Source organism: Bubalus kerabau, chromosome 17 (genome assembly GCF_029407905.1).
Source record: "Bubalus kerabau isolate K-KA32 ecotype Philippines breed swamp buffalo chromosome 17, PCC_UOA_SB_1v2, whole genome shotgun sequence".
NCBI lineage: Eukaryota > Metazoa > Chordata > Mammalia > Artiodactyla > Bovidae > Bubalus > Bubalus kerabau.
Genome location: NC_073640.1, coordinates 69375323 through 69390749, shown reverse-complemented (window position 1 = coordinate 69390749; position 15427 = coordinate 69375323). Strand labels below are relative to the sequence as shown.

Below are 15427 nucleotides of genomic sequence, written 5' to 3'. Positions count from 1 at the left end.
CTGAATAGTAAACCCATCTTTATTTTTTATGACTGTTTTAAATTATTTTTCCAGGTGTCCTGAGAAATAATGGGCATATGTCATTGTATAAAAATTATAGGGGGAGAGATAAATTAGGAGTTTGGGATTAATATATACACGCACCGTGTGTATGAAATAAACAACAAAGATTTACTGTACAGCACAGGGAACTACATTCAGTATCTTGCAATAAACCATAATGGAAAAAAGAAAAAAGAATACAGATATATACAAATATATGTATAGCTGAATCACTTTGCTATATACCAGAAGCTAACACAACATTGTAAATCAGCTAAACTTCAATTTTAAAATTACCGTGCTCACTTCAGCTGCACATATACTAAAACTGCAACGATCCAGATAAGATTAACATGGCCCAGACTCAAGGAAATTCATGAAGCATTCCATATTTTTAGAGTCTTTCAAAGGGCAGAAATTCTTGGGACTTCCTTGGTGGTCGGTGGTTAGCACTCAGGGCTTTCACTGCAGGCGGGCCCAGGTTCAATTCCTCATTGGGGAACCAAGATCCCCGCAAGCTTCGAGGTGTGGTCCAGAAGAAAAATTAAAAAAAAAAAAAAAAGCAGAAATTCTTAATTTTTATGAAGTCCAAATTATCATTCTTTATTAATTTTTGAATTGTAGCTTTGGAGTAATATCAAAGAGATATTTGTATTAACTCACAATCAGAAGGACTTTCTGCTAAGCTTCCTTCTAGTAATTTTACATTTTAGATTCCTTGGACGGCTAATTAAAATTTTGAGCTAATGCTGGTTTACTCTGTAAGTTATGAATTAAAGTTTTCTTTTAACATATCAATAAAAAATAAACTTAAAATTACCTTTAATGAGACTATTTCAGTTAAGCAGGGAGTCCAATGAAACTTTTTAAAAAACTATTATGGAGGGAATCGCATAGACAATAACATTAATGGGGCGGCGGATACAGAAGCAGTTTTGAGGGGACTGGAATTTGGTGACTATCATCCTAGCAGCACAGATAATCTTCCTAAAAGGCAGATCTGAGAAGGAGCCGCTCCTGTTAGAATCTTGCCCTCCGGGGAGGAGGAATAGGTTATGCACAGTGCTGACATTCGTTGCAAGTCTGACCCCAGGTCCCCTCTGGAACCTTCTTCTTTTAAAATATTTATTTATATGTATTTATTTGGCTGCGCCGGGCCTTAGTTGCGCCGTGTCGGATCTAGCTCCCTGACCAGGGGTCGAACCTGGGTCCCCTGCTTTGGAAGCGCAGAGTCTTAGCCACTGGACCACCAGGGAAGGCCCGCCCCCAAGCCTTCCTGGCGGTTCCCCACCCACTCTCGCTCTGTGACTGCACCAGATGCGCGTGCCCACCCCTCACCGGCCCGCACCGGCCTGCCCACACCCTGCGGGGCCTGGGAGGACGGGGAGGTGATGCACGTGATGGTTCTTGCGCTCTTACCTTCGCTCCTATCCGGGGGAACTCGCCCCCGGACCCTCTTGGTCTCAGGCTGACGGCCTCTTCCTTGGGGCTGACGACACACCTGGGAGGGGAAGACGGAGCAATCATTAAGGCAGGGCGATTCTGGCTCCTCGGACCGGGTCAGAGTGGGGCTAAGCGGAACTTCGGCTAAGCGGAAGTTCGGTAAGTGCCACTGGGCTCCTGTGGTGAGCTCCATCAGCACGATGGAGAAGGTAGGGGCTGCTAGGGGAACAGGGCTGGGGTCTCCTGTTTTAGTTTATCTTCAAGGTTATTTATTTTCACTTAAAATCTACTTTTATTCATTTTTTGGAACAGGCAACACATTCAAAGATTCAAATAGACAAGCAGTGGAAAGACTCCCCTCTGGAAGGCGTGGAGAAAAAGGAACCCTCCTACCCTGTGGGTGGGGATGTAAATGGGTTGGGGTAATCACTGTGGAAACAGGCCTGAGGTTCCTTGAAACACTAAGTATAGAGTTACCACATGATCCAGCAACCCCACTTCTTGGCAACGATGTGAAAAAGACCAAAACCATAATTCGAAAAGATCCGTGCAGCCCTATGTTCATAGCAACACTGTTCACAATAGCCAAGACGTGGCAGCAAGGTGAATGCCCACGGACAGATGAATGGATGAAGGAAATGTGGGGCATATATACAATGGAACATTACTCAGCCATAAAAAAGAATGAAATAATGCCATTTGCAGCAACATGGACGGACCCAGAGATTGTCATACTAAATGAAGTCAGACAAAGACAAACATCATATGACATTGCTTATATGTAGTCTAAAAAATATGCAAATGAACTTTTTGCAAACAGAAACAGACCCACAGACATAGAAAACAAACTTATGATTACCAAAAGGGATGGTGGGGAGGGGGGATAGATTGTGAGTTTGGGATTAATAGCTAGACACTACTATATATATTAGTAAAATAGATGAACAACAAGGTCCTACTGAATAGCACAGGAAACGATACTGATATCTTGTAATGTTTATAATGGAAAAGAATCTGGAAAAGAATATATATGTGTGGATAACTGAATCACTTTGCTGTACATTTGTAACTAACACAACATTGTAAATTAACCTATACTTCAACTTAAAAATTTATACAAATTTAAAAAATGTGAAATAAAAAGGATCTCTCCCCATCCTGTGGTACCCAGTCTCCTTCTTATGAAGCAACCAGTGATACAGGCAACATTTTCTGTTTATTCATAGAGTTATGGACACACAAGTAGATACATGTATAAATTTCCCATTTTTCCTGAAAACGTAGTGTACTAAACCCACTGTTCTGTATCTTGTTTTTTCCCACCAAAATATATTTTGGAGATCATGCCATATTGGAATTTAAAACAGTTCTGTGTTCCTTTTTTTCCCCCATGTCCTTCAATTATTATTCTTTATTTTTTATCTTTAGTTTGATTAAAGCTAATTTTTTGGGTAGATCTTCATTTATAAGAACCTTAGAATGATAGTTATCCTCACATATGAATGTAGCCCCTTTACATAAATTACACAGCATGTGGCCTGTGCTCCTTAATAGCTGTATAGTATTCCATTTTATGAATTAAGCCAAAAATAATGAAAAAATAATGCTATTATGAATTATTATTATTCATGTGGGTGCATGTCTGTGTTGTATCTAGTCTTTGATGAGTAAAAATCTTTTTGTTTGTTTTTTGGGCTTTTTTTTTTTTTTGTCTTGCTGTAAGGCTTGCAGAATCTTAGTTCCCTGACCAGGGATTGAGCCTGGGCTGCAGCAGTGAACACGCCAAGTCCTAACCACTAGACAACCAGAGAATTCCCAACAAGTTAAAAAAAATCTTTCTTTAAAAAATAAAAAATAAAAGGAATAATTTTATTTTAACATTAATTTTTATTGGCATATAGTTGCTTTACAACATCGTGTTAGTTTCTGCTGTAGAGAAAAGTATTGAAATGATGAGTGCAATGGAATAAATGTTGCTATTTTGTCTGCTTTTGTCTATTTTTAAACTTTCCAAGGACACTATCCTCCACCCATCACTTCATGCACTGAAGGCCAAAGCCATCTTTCTACACTGTGCATCTGACCAATCCTTCTTTCTCTCTTTTTAAAAAATATCTTAAATATTTTATTTTCGGCTGTGCTGGGTGCAGACCTTCCCTAGTTGCGGGGAGCAGTGGCTTCTCTTGTTTGGACCGTGGGCTTTAGAGCGAGGGCTCAGCGGTGGTGGCGCACGGGCTTAACTGCCCGCAGCACGTGGGATCTTTCCAGATCAGGGATGGGATCCGCGTCCCTTACACTGGCATGTGCATTCTTATCCACTGTACCGCCAGGGAAGTCCCCTCCTTTTATTTCAAACTCCACTGCCCCCTGGGAAGGGGTCAGGGGGAGACTCAGAAAGAGGTGATCTTTAATTTTAAATAATAATCTTTCGTCCTAGTCTCGTTCAATTCCTACCACATCCAGGGTGGCAGGCGCCTCTCAGCTTCAGGAGAAGAAAACGAAACGTGGATAGCCCCGTGGTTACGTCTCTGGTCACTCTGGGTACAGGCTTTCTTTCTGGGGAAGCACAGTTCACACTCGTTTTACTGCAAAGCACCCCTCCTTGGGATCATGAGTAAGAAACATAACATCTCGGAAGCCATGGGTGACACACTCTGAGCAAAGTGCCCAAGGGGTTCCCCAACCGGAGTCCTACAGCCCGTGGGCAGCCTGCCCAGAGTCTGCACTGTGTGGCATGCTTCTCTTGCTGCTGTTGTTCGTTCAGTCGTGTCTGACTCTCTCTCACCCCGTGGACTGTAGCCTGCGAGGCCCCTCTCTCCATGGAATTCTCCAGGCCAGAATACTGGAGTGGGTAGCTTTTCCCTCCTCCAGCGGATCTTCCCAACCTAGGGATCAAATCCACATCTCCTGCATTGCAGGCGGGTTCTTTACCATCTGAGACCCTCTCCCCCCACCCCGGAAGCCCGTTCTGTTTCTCCAGCCACGTTCAAAGCAGTCCACAGCACGACTCCCCGACAAGGACGCAGAAGACAAACGAGTTTTCCGTTGTTGCGAGCCGACCGGTTTCCTATCAGGCAGATCTTGGAGCTTCGGCTTCCCAGGGGCGGACATACCTGACCCATTCGTCACGGGATCGCCTTTCCTTACAGCTAATCCCCCGACAGCTGCACGGCCCCGGTGCTCGCAGGCTGATTCTGAGCCGCACGTGAAGGCCGCAGAGGCCCGCGTCCCCGCCTTGATCGCCTGGCAGCTGCCGCCAGACTGTCCGTAAGGGGGCTGCTGTTCATCAGCCCGAGCTCCGAGGAACCCGTCAGAGCGGCAGGCGGGAGCCAGACACCCCCGGCCTTCCCAACGGCTCTCCGGAGGAAAGGCGGGAGGGTCTGCGACACCCGGCTGGCCCTGCAGCCTGCCCTGCTTGTAGAAGCAAACCCTTCCACCCACCACGATGCTTTTACAGCATACACTCAGGTTTTTGGAAATCCAGGCCGTGTTCAGCTGGCTTTTTGGAAATGGAGAAACCTAGGACCTGGCAAGAGGCGTCTAGCAGCAGAGTCAGTCACTCAGTCCTGCCTGCCTCTCTGCGACCCCATGGACCGTAGCCCGCCTCCTCTGTTCATGGGATTCTCCAGGCAAGAACACTGGAGTGGGCTGCCATGCCCTTCAGTATCCTCGCCTGGAGAATTCTATGGACAGGGAGCCTGGTGGGCTACGGTCCACAGGTGTTCTTTTTCTGTGGGACAGACAGGGCAGAGCACAAGGACAGAGTGAGTTTTAACAAAACACAACAAAGAACCCCCAAAATTGAAAGTCCACAAGACTCTGGTATTAAAGTGTCTGCCTACAATGCAGGAGACCCAGGTTCGATCCCTGGGTCGGGAAGATCCCTGGAAAAAGAAATGGCCAGCCACTCCAGTATTCTTGCTGGAGAATCCCATGGACAGAGGAGCCTGGCCGGCTACAGTCCGTGAGGTCACAAAGAGTCTGACACAACTGAGCAACTTCACTTTGACTTTCCATGGGGCCTTACAGAGGTGAAGGGACAGGGGAGGCACAGACTGAGAGTTTGGGGTTAGTATTAACAACCATGTTAACAGTAGACAGGGCTTCCCTGTGTGGCTCAGTAGTGGCGAAGAACCCAGCTGCCACTGCAGGAGACGCAGGCTCCATCCCTCGGTGGGGAAGATCCTCGGGAGAAGGCAATGGCACCCCACTCCAGTCTTCTTGCCTGGAGAACCCCACGGACAGAGGAGCCTGGCCGGCTACAGTTCATGGGGTTGCACAGAGTCGGACACGACTGAGTGACTCAACAACAACAACATATATAGGATGCAAGCTGGTATATATAAGACGGATAAGCAACAAGGACCTACTGTATACTGTATAGCACACAGAACTATATTCAATATCCTGGGATGAACCATAATGGAAAAGAATATTTAGAGTGTATACACACACACACATACATATATAAACAATGGCTTCGCAGGTGGCAATAGTGATAAGGAACCTGTATGCCAATGCAGGAGAGATAAGGGATGTGGGTTCCATCCCTGGGTCGGAAAGATCCCCTGGAGGAGGGCATGGCACCCCACTCCAGTATTCTTGCCTGCGGAATCCCATGGACAGAGGAGGCTGGCGGGGTACAGTCCATGGGGGTCCCAAAGAGTCAGCCATGGCTAAGCACAGCACATATGACGTACGTAACTTTGTTCTGTATTTTTCAAGTTTCCTGTAAATGTGTTATCGTATTTTCATAATTTAAAACTAAATAAAATTTATTATTTTTTTAAAAAAGGAAATACACTGAAAACAAAACAGTGTGAAAAGTGCGGCTGAACCAATGGTTCTCAATCAGGGGTGCCGGGAACACCTGGAAATGCTGGAGATGCCTGTGGTTGTCACAGTGTGAGGCGGACACAGGACTGGCATCCGGTGAGTGGAGACCTGGGATGCTGCGCATCCTACCGCGCACGGAGGCGGCCCTGCAACAGACTGCCCGCCGGCCCCAGAGGCCTGCGGTGCCAGGTGTGAGTCCCGGCCAACAGCTGTTTGCCAAGCACCTCAGCGAAGCTGCCCTTTATTTTCTTTTTTTTTTTTAATTTGTTTTCTCCAGTTAATCTGTTTTTGTTTTCTTTTTTACATATTTATTTATTTGGCTGCACCGGGTCCTCGTTGTGGCACGTGGGATCTAGTCCCTTGACTGAACCCCGGGCCCCTGCATTGGGAGCACAGAGTCTGAGCCACTGGACCACCGGGGAAATCCCTCATTTTTATTTTTTAAAATTTTATTCATGTACAGTTGATTTACAGTGCTAACTTCTGCTGTATAGCAAAGTGACTCAGTTATACAGCCTATATATGTTATTTTTCATATTTTCCATTATGCTTTATTCTAGGGTATTGAATATAGTTCCCTCTGCTACACACGGTAGGATCCACGTAATATTTTTCTTCAAGGTAAAATTTTGATGGGATATATTTTTTAAAACCTTTATTGAACTTGTTACACTGCTGCTTCTGCTTTATGTTTTGGTTTTTCGGCCCCGAGGCACTTGGGATTTTAGCTCCTCAATCAGGGATTGAACCCGTACCCCCTGCATCGGAAGGTGAAGTCTTAACCGCTGGACCGCCCTGACGCAATATTTGGAAAAATAAAAAATAATGCCAGAAATCGAGGATGCAGGCAACACCAACATTTATACTTCGGACAGGATCGGACTCTGAACGCTGCAGAATTTATCCACTCATTATCCAGCCCAACACACCCGACTCTGTGAGATCCTGTCTCTAGTTAAAATGCAGATATTTTCTTCATCGTGGATTTTTTCCCCCATGAATTTGGAAATGTTAAGGAAACGCTGCATTCAAATATCATCTCCCTTAATGTCTGCAGCCCCGTCACCCACCGCCCCACACACACTTAAATTTTACACCCAAGCAGAGCGCCTCTCTCGCTTCACCCTGGAACGGGCCGGGGGCTGCGGACGGATGGGGAGGGGTGGTTAGAATTCCCACACGTGGCCACGTGGCCGGGACGGACCCTCAGCTCTCCGGAATCCCACGGAGTCTGCACTGAGCTCAAGGCCAGGCAGGACAGAGGGTGGGAACCGCTCTCTGGGACCCAGCCCGGTGCAGCCGGCGTGTTGGAGACAGTCCTTTCCAAAACGCGGAGGAAAACTTTAACACTAACCATCTGTTTGGCAAGTCGTTATCACCACATTCTGTTCCTAAGCAGTTTTCCCCCTGCAGTTGGAGAATTGGTCATTTCGCAACTCTGTTTTGCAAAGGAAGTTGTTTTCTGCCCCACGGACCCTTCTCGCCAGTGTCTTGGAGCCAGTGGTTGTCCATTAAATGCTTACTGGACACATTCCACGGAGATGTGAATTAAAACGAGGGGGGGGGTTCCCTTTGGGAGTCTTGCTGTGCGTGTGCCTGTGTGTGTGCGTATTTAATAATACGTTGCGTGTGCCCTATATACACATTTAGCCTTCGAATCATGGTGCTGGAGAAGACTCCTGAGAGTCCCTTGGACTGCAAGGAGATCAAGCCAGCCCGTCCTGAAGGGAATCAACCCAGAATATTCATTGGAAGGACTGAAGCTGAAGCTCCAATACTTTGGCCACATGATGCGAAGTGTGGACTCATTGGAAAAGACCCTGATGCTGGGAAAGAGTGAAGGCAAGAGGAAAAGGGGGTAACAGAGGATGAGATTGGTTGGATGGCATCACCGACTCGACGGACATGAGTTGGAGCAAACTCTGGGAGATGGTGGACAACAGCAAAGCCTGGTGTGCTGCAGTCCATGGGGTCGCAAAGAGTTGGACACGACTAAGCGACTGGACAACAGCAACAAAAGAAACGTGAAAACGGAGTCTGGTCTGGATACTACGACTTCAGGCGGCCTGTGGAAATGGGTCAGGTCATTTAATTCCAAGAGCTCACAGGGAAAGCACTGAATTTACCCCTCACTTTACGAAGGGACAGCTTGAGGTCAGAGAGTTCTGACGCTGGCTGACGGGGCAGAGCTAGGCCATGGACCAGGTCTGTGTGGCCCTGGGTGGGTCCCCGGGACTAACTACTCTGCTCAGTGGCCCCCAAATGCTCATTCGAAGACGCGAGCCAGGGCCTCTGTCCTGGGGTCTGGGTGTGGGGCACTGTGGTCTCCCTCCCAGCGTGTGGTCCTCCAGATCGCTTGCGGGATGCCCCGCAGAGCGTGCGATGGTTTCCTGTGCCATGTCACAGTCCGCTGCGAGCACGCCCTCTGGTCAGGGATCAGGGTGAAGGCCAGCGGGGTCTTCTCGGAGGGCCTCACCAAGGGGAGAGCAAGGTGTCGCTCGGGCTGCAGTCTTCTCTGGGGCTTAGGGCCGTCTTCCAAGCACGCACATATAGACAGGTACACACAGACAAACACAGGCACGCAGCAACACAAACAGACACATACAGGCACACAAGCACACACAGAGACACACAGAGAGACACAGAGACACACAGAGAGACACAGAGACACACACAGACACATACAGGCACACAAACAGACATGCACAGACACACAGAGACACACACACATAGACACCTACACACACATACTCACACACACACACAGACGCAAGGACACGCCCAGACAGGCACCGACACACACGCACACACACACAGGCACACAGACACAGTGAGACGGGCCGTAGGCAGATCGAGCCCTGCAGTCCCATGGCCGGACCCCTGCCTCTCCTCTGCTGTCAGTGGGGGTGGCTTCAGCTCCCCGTCTGGGGCCTCCTGCACGGAACCCCACCACGGCAGGCGCTTCCCCCTCTTCCCAGTGGGAGCGTGTCTCTCTGGCTCCTCTGTGACAAGCTTGGAAAGGGCTCACCGTGTCAGGCCAGGCCTGCCCAGGGTCCTGTCCCTTCTGCCGTAGGACAGAACCCCATCAGGGTACCGGAGTCCGCCACCTCCACTCAGGAGACTCCACGGAAGGCGGGAGCAGCTGCAACACCGTCAGTTTCACCTCACAAGGGACTTCCCTGGTGGCCCGGCGGTTAGGACTCTGTGCTTCCACTGCAGGGGCACAGGTTTGATCCTTGGTTCAGGGAACTAAGATCCCGCTTGCAGTGAGGCCAAAAAAAAAAAAAAAAAGTTGTTTCATGAGACGGTGAACAGCAGCCGGCCAGGGACACGGGACCGGCCCGGGGGCTGGCTCCTGCCCCTTGTCTCGTTGCAGGGTCTGCAGGGACCCTCCTCACTAACCTAACGGTGCGCAGGGAATTTCTCCTGGAACCAGAGACGCTTCAGAACTCGCACAAAAACAGCATGTGTTTTCTCGGGAGAAGACAATTTCCATGATTCTAATCTGGTGGTTGCCAACTTGTTAAAAACAGTTCATTCCCAGATTTCACGTTTGCTATTTTTGTTACTTCATTCAACAAGTACGTGTCGTTTGTCGCTTCTGCTGGGCTGTATCTGGAGAGAACGTGGTACTATATTTCTGTTGTTTTTAAAAAGTTTTGGCCGCACTGCGCAGCATGTGGGATCTTGGTTCCCCGAGCAGGGACTGAGCCCGTGCCCCCTGCAGTGGCAGTTCGGAGTCTTAACGGCTGGACCGCCAGGGAAGTCTCAAGAATGTGGGGCGTTTGAAGTAAAAATGTTTGGGGGCACAGAAAGCATTGGTGAGAGATGGGGTGGAAATGTGACCCAGCACAGACAAACCACCCCGCCTCGTGGAACTCAAACTCTCCTGGAAGGAGGAGACAGTCAGAAAATTAACAAACCAACGCCACGGTTTCAGAGAGTAACTCTGGAAATGACCCTCCAAGGTGACGATGATGTGGCAGCTGAGACCTGAAGGATGAGACGCAGGATGTCTGGGTAAGGACTCCCCTGGCCGAGGGCAGGGAAGCAGGTGTAAAGGCCCTCAGGTGGGTACGAGTCGGTCCCTCAGAGGTCCTGGGACAAACCCATTCCGGGACGCCCTCTGGAGCTGCTTCTCAGAAGACAGAACGACCGCGTGTCTATAAAGGTCAGTCCAGAGGGCTGAGGGCTTTCTGCTTCCTCTCCGCCAGTGAGGAGGCCTGGCTTCCTGCTTTCTGGTTCTTGCAGGGCTCAGCTGTGCATCTTCGGGCCAGTCACTTAACCTTTCTGTGCTTCCATTTCCTTCCTCATAAAAATCAGTTAGGGGTTAGGAACTAAAACATCTCCAGGTAAGGACAGATGACCCCATTGGAAAATGGGCAAAAGACCTGTCTTCCCAGACAGAAGAATGGATAAAGAAATTGAGGGATAGAGATGTGATGCAGTATGACTCAGCTTTGAAAAAGGAGAGATCCTTCCATCTGGAACAGCACGGGTGAACCGGAGGACGTTATGCTAGGGGACACAAGTCAGGCAAAGGAAAAAAATGTGCACTCTCATGCGTGTGGAATCTGAAAAAGTCAAATCGCAGAAGCAGAGAGGGGAATGATGGTTACCAGAGAGGGTTAGATAACCATCATTCCCCTCTCTGCTTCTGCGATTTGACTTTTTCAGATTCCACATGGTAGGCTGCAGTCTATGGGGTCACTGAGGGTTGGACACGACTGAGCGACTTCACTTTCACTTTTCACTTTCATGCATTGGAGAAGGAAATGGCAACCCACTCCAGTGTTCTTGCCTGGAGAATCCCAGGGACGGGGAAGCCTGGTGGGCTGCCGTCTATGGGGTCACACAGAGTTGGACACGACTGAAGCGACTTAGCAGGCGGGCAGAGAGGGGATATGGGGAAATGGGTGATGGGCAAAGGGGGCAACGTTAAGTTGTGAGGGATGAAGAAGTCTGAAGGCCTAGTGTGCAGCACTGAAGTGTCCATCAACAGAGGGATGGGCAAAAGAGATGTGGTAAATATAGACAACGGAATATTACCCAACTGTCGAAAAGAATGAAAGCATGCCACTTACAACCACATGGAGGGACCTAGAGATGGTCACACTAAGTGAAGTAAGTCAGACAGACAAAGACAATATCATATGACGCCACTTGTGTGTGGAAGCTAAAAAAATTATACAAATGAACTTATTTATAAAACAGACCCACAGACATAGAAAATAAACTATGATCACCAAAGAGGAAATATGGCGGGGGTGGGGGGGAGAGGATAAATTAGGAGTCTAGGATTAGCAGGTATAAACTACTACATACAAAATACACAACAAGGACCTACTGTATAGCATAGGGAACTGTATTCAACATTTTGCAATAAACTATATGGGAAAAGAATCTGAAAAAAAAAATGGCTTCCCTGGTGGTTCAATGGTAAGGAATCCGCATGCCAATGCAGGAGACGCGGGTTCGATCCCTGGTTGGGGAAGATCCCTTGGAGGAGGACGTGGCAATCCACTCCAGTATTCGTGCCTTGAGAATCCTATGGACAGAGAAGCCTGGTGGGCTACAGCCCATGAGGTCGCAAAAGAGTTGGACACAACTTAGTAAGTAAACAACAACATATATATATACATACACACACACACATATATACATACTATAATATATATTATAGTATGTATATATAATTATATATATTCAGTTATATATATAACTGAGTCACTTTGCTGTACGCCTGAAACTAACATGACATTGTAAATCCACTATACTTCAGTAAAAATAAATGAAGCAAATAAACAATCAAAAAACACTATGCTGAACACTGGACATTTCCTGAGAGAGTGGACTTTAGGGGCTCGCATCAAACAAATAATGGCAACTATGTGAGAAGCTATGTGACTTAGTTCGCAGTAATCATTTCATTATGTATGTGTGCAGCAAATCATGTTGTTTGCCTTAAATATATATAATTTTTATTTAAAAAATAGAATTTTACAAAGGAGACGTGTCAGACCCCAGAAAGCCTGTTCCCTTTAGTAGAAAAAGGAATCTTTACAAGGTTTTCTAGACCACTTTTCACGAACCAGTGACTATTCAGAGGAGACCTGAATTTGAAGCCTGAACCACAGCCTGTCTCTGTAACACCTGCCACACAATACACGCGTCCACTTCTGCCAGTCCTTAACGTTACCTCTGAACCTTCGTGAATTTCTGTTTCACAAGGGTAATTATTTTATATTCACTGGTAGAGGCAGACAATAAAGTTCTTAGTATTTCTAAAAAAAAAAAAAAAAACAAGAGCGAGAAAGAGAGACTTGAACAGATAGTTCACCAAGGAGAGGCAGGCAAACACTTGAATGGGTTCAAATCACAACCCCCAGGAGGACTGAAATTAGATGCGCTGAAACACCCTGCAGCCACCGGAAGCCACAGGAACATCCACTGCTGACCACACCAAGGCCTCTGCGACTCTCACCACCGCTGGGGCGGCGGGGGGAGGGGGGCACAGAATGGCACATCCACTAGGAAAGCGATTGGTCCATCTCTGTTACAGTTAAACACACACTCACCCTTCCACCCGGCTTTCTCAGTCTGAGTTATCTGACTTGCAAAAAAGGACTTACATTGAGAAAAACGTGAATGCGAAGGTTTAGAGCAGCCCTACACTCACGGTCGACAAAAGCTGGGTGGGACTCCAGGGTCCTTCATGTACAAGTGGCCCATCCCACCGGGACAGGGCCCATCCACACCATGAGATGCAGCTCGGTAACCAACAGGATGGGAGTTTTGCATTCGGTTTATTTTAACGAGTGTAACTTCAATTCTGAAAACCAAGACTTGGTTCCGTTATGGGAACGTTTCAAGGTGTGTTTGGACAGCACAGCTGCTATGAAGCCTCTCCTGCAACCACAGACCGTGTGAAATCTTGATACATGTCAAGTTTATCTGATCAGATTTATCTTTCAAACGGAGAAGGGCTGTAACCATGAAACTCGCGTGGGATAAATGCAGAACAGATCGTAGAACATATTCTTTATCATTGTAATGTGGGTTATGTTTTGAGGGGGTCATATTTGGATGTCTTGGGTTAAATGCAAAGGTTGGAAGAATTTTTACAAGAGAGAAAATAGTTTGGGGTTGTCATGGAGGCAGAGTGATGAAGCTATGCTCATCAGATGGAGAGGTGGTGGCCCCACCACCGAGAAAGATGGATTCAAGGTGCACGAAGTCCCGGGGGCCTTTCTGTAACTCTGGGATGGTGCTGAAGGGCTGGGGTCCAGCCCCATTGGTGGAAGGACTCAGGAGGGGAGTGTCAGGGACTCTCAGAGATCAGGAGACACTCGGACACCTGAGGCCATCAGTAGACCTTGTCTGTCAACAGAAGCGGGTTTCCAGAGACCTGAGTGTGGGTCCCGATGGGCTGTGTGTCCAGCAGATGCTTATTCAATCTCTGTGTGCTTTGGTTCCTTCCTGCGTCAAAGATGGGAGAAACACAGTTCCTCTGTCAAGGTAATGGTGCGTGTGTGCTCATCATGTCAGACTCTGCGACCCCACGGACTGCGGTCTGCCAGATGCCTCTGTGCATGGGATTCTCCGGGCGAGAACACTGCAGTGGGTTGCCATCTCCTCCTCCGGGGGACCTTCCCGACCCCGGGCCTGAACCTCCGTCTCCTACATTGCAGATGGATTCTTTACCGCTGTGTCACCTGGGAAGCCAAGGTAAGGGGCAGCAGCTAAAACGCTGACCAGCTCCGGCTGCTTTGGCTCCCTTAAAACACGCTGTCGATTGGGACTTCCCTGGTGCTCCAGATGATAAAGAATTTGCCTTCAGTGCAGGAGACCTGGGTTCGATCCTTGGGTCGGGTAGATCCCCTGGAGGAGGGAATGGCTTCCCACTCCAGTGTTCTTGCCTGGAGAATCCCACGGACGGAGCAGCGCGGCGGGCTACAGTCCATGGGGTTGTAAAGGGTCGGACACGACTGAACAATTAACACTTTCACTCTGGTGGTGCAATGGCTAAGACCCTGCGCTTTCAGTGCAGGGGGCCCAGGTTTGATCCCTGGTCAGGGAACTATATGTTACTATATATCTTCTCTTAAGATAGTAAGATAAGTAAGAACTACATCTTAGCTGCAACTAAGAGTTTGCATACCCCAACTAAAAAACACCCGACCCTCATGCCTCAACAAAGACCGGAGATCCCAGTGCCACAGCTGAGACCCGGGGCAGCCAAATCAAAAGCAAAACAAAACAAAAAACCAACAAAGGAAAACCAAAAACAGGCAGTGATCGATCAAACCGGGAGTGAATTTACAAACAGCCCAGGAACGTGCGTCCTCAGGAGGACCGAAAATCTGCAATCTAGGGAACTTGAAATGCTGCCATCAGAGTCTTTTGTGGAGCAAGAAGTCCCTCAGCGAGGAAAACCCGACTTCCAGCAACTCGAGCAGCTTATATGGACTGATTTGAGACAAACCCAAGTTTGAAATTCCCCAGACCCCTTACATTTAGCCCCGAAACCTGGATCCCCTCTCCTTGCCAGCCGGTCTTCTCTCTCCTCCCAGGCTGGAGCCAGAGGACTGGTTCCTCGCGGGGGAGCGCCAGGGTAGTGACACGTGGCTGCCATCAGACTGTGGAGTAACTCGGCGTGGCTGTGTGTGTGTTGGCTCCTGCACTTCCCAGCTGCGTTCTTGTGCAATTTTCTAAATAGAGGTTTCCAACCCTTCGTGTTGAGGATAAAAACAGTTCCTCTCCCGTAGGCGTCGTTGGAGGATTCGAAGAACTGCGTGGAAGGGAACCAGGAGGGTGTGTTTCTCTTTCTGGCCTGACGCTCCTGCCCTAGTTTTCACGCTCCAGCCCAGGGATCAGAAAACCCAGCCCCCAGAACCGCCCTGTAAACGTACGTTGGTGCAGCCGCCACGGAGAACAGTGCCTTGAAAACTAAAAACAGAGTCACCATGCGATCCAGTGATCCCACTCCTGGGCATGGATCCCGACAAAACTCTCATTCGGTAAGACAGATGCCCCTCAGGTGTTCACTGCATCGTTATTCACAACAGCCAAGAGAGGGAAGTAACTGCCTCCACCGACAGAGGAA

At 48.2% G+C, this 15427-nt stretch overlaps 1 non-coding gene and 1 pseudogene across 1 annotated transcript; one reads left to right on the top strand and one right to left on the bottom strand.

The window, feature by feature from the left end:
* Positions 1–340: 340 nt before the first annotated feature.
* LOC129632668 (uncharacterized) lies at positions 341–438 on the top strand (annotated as a pseudogene).
* Positions 439–1225: 787 nt separating this feature from the next.
* On the bottom strand, positions 1226–1298 carry TRNAG-UCC (transfer RNA glycine (anticodon UCC)). The gene has a single exon. It is a non-coding gene; the product is annotated as a tRNA-Gly (tRNA).
* Between the last annotated feature and the right edge of the window lie 14129 nt (positions 1299–15427).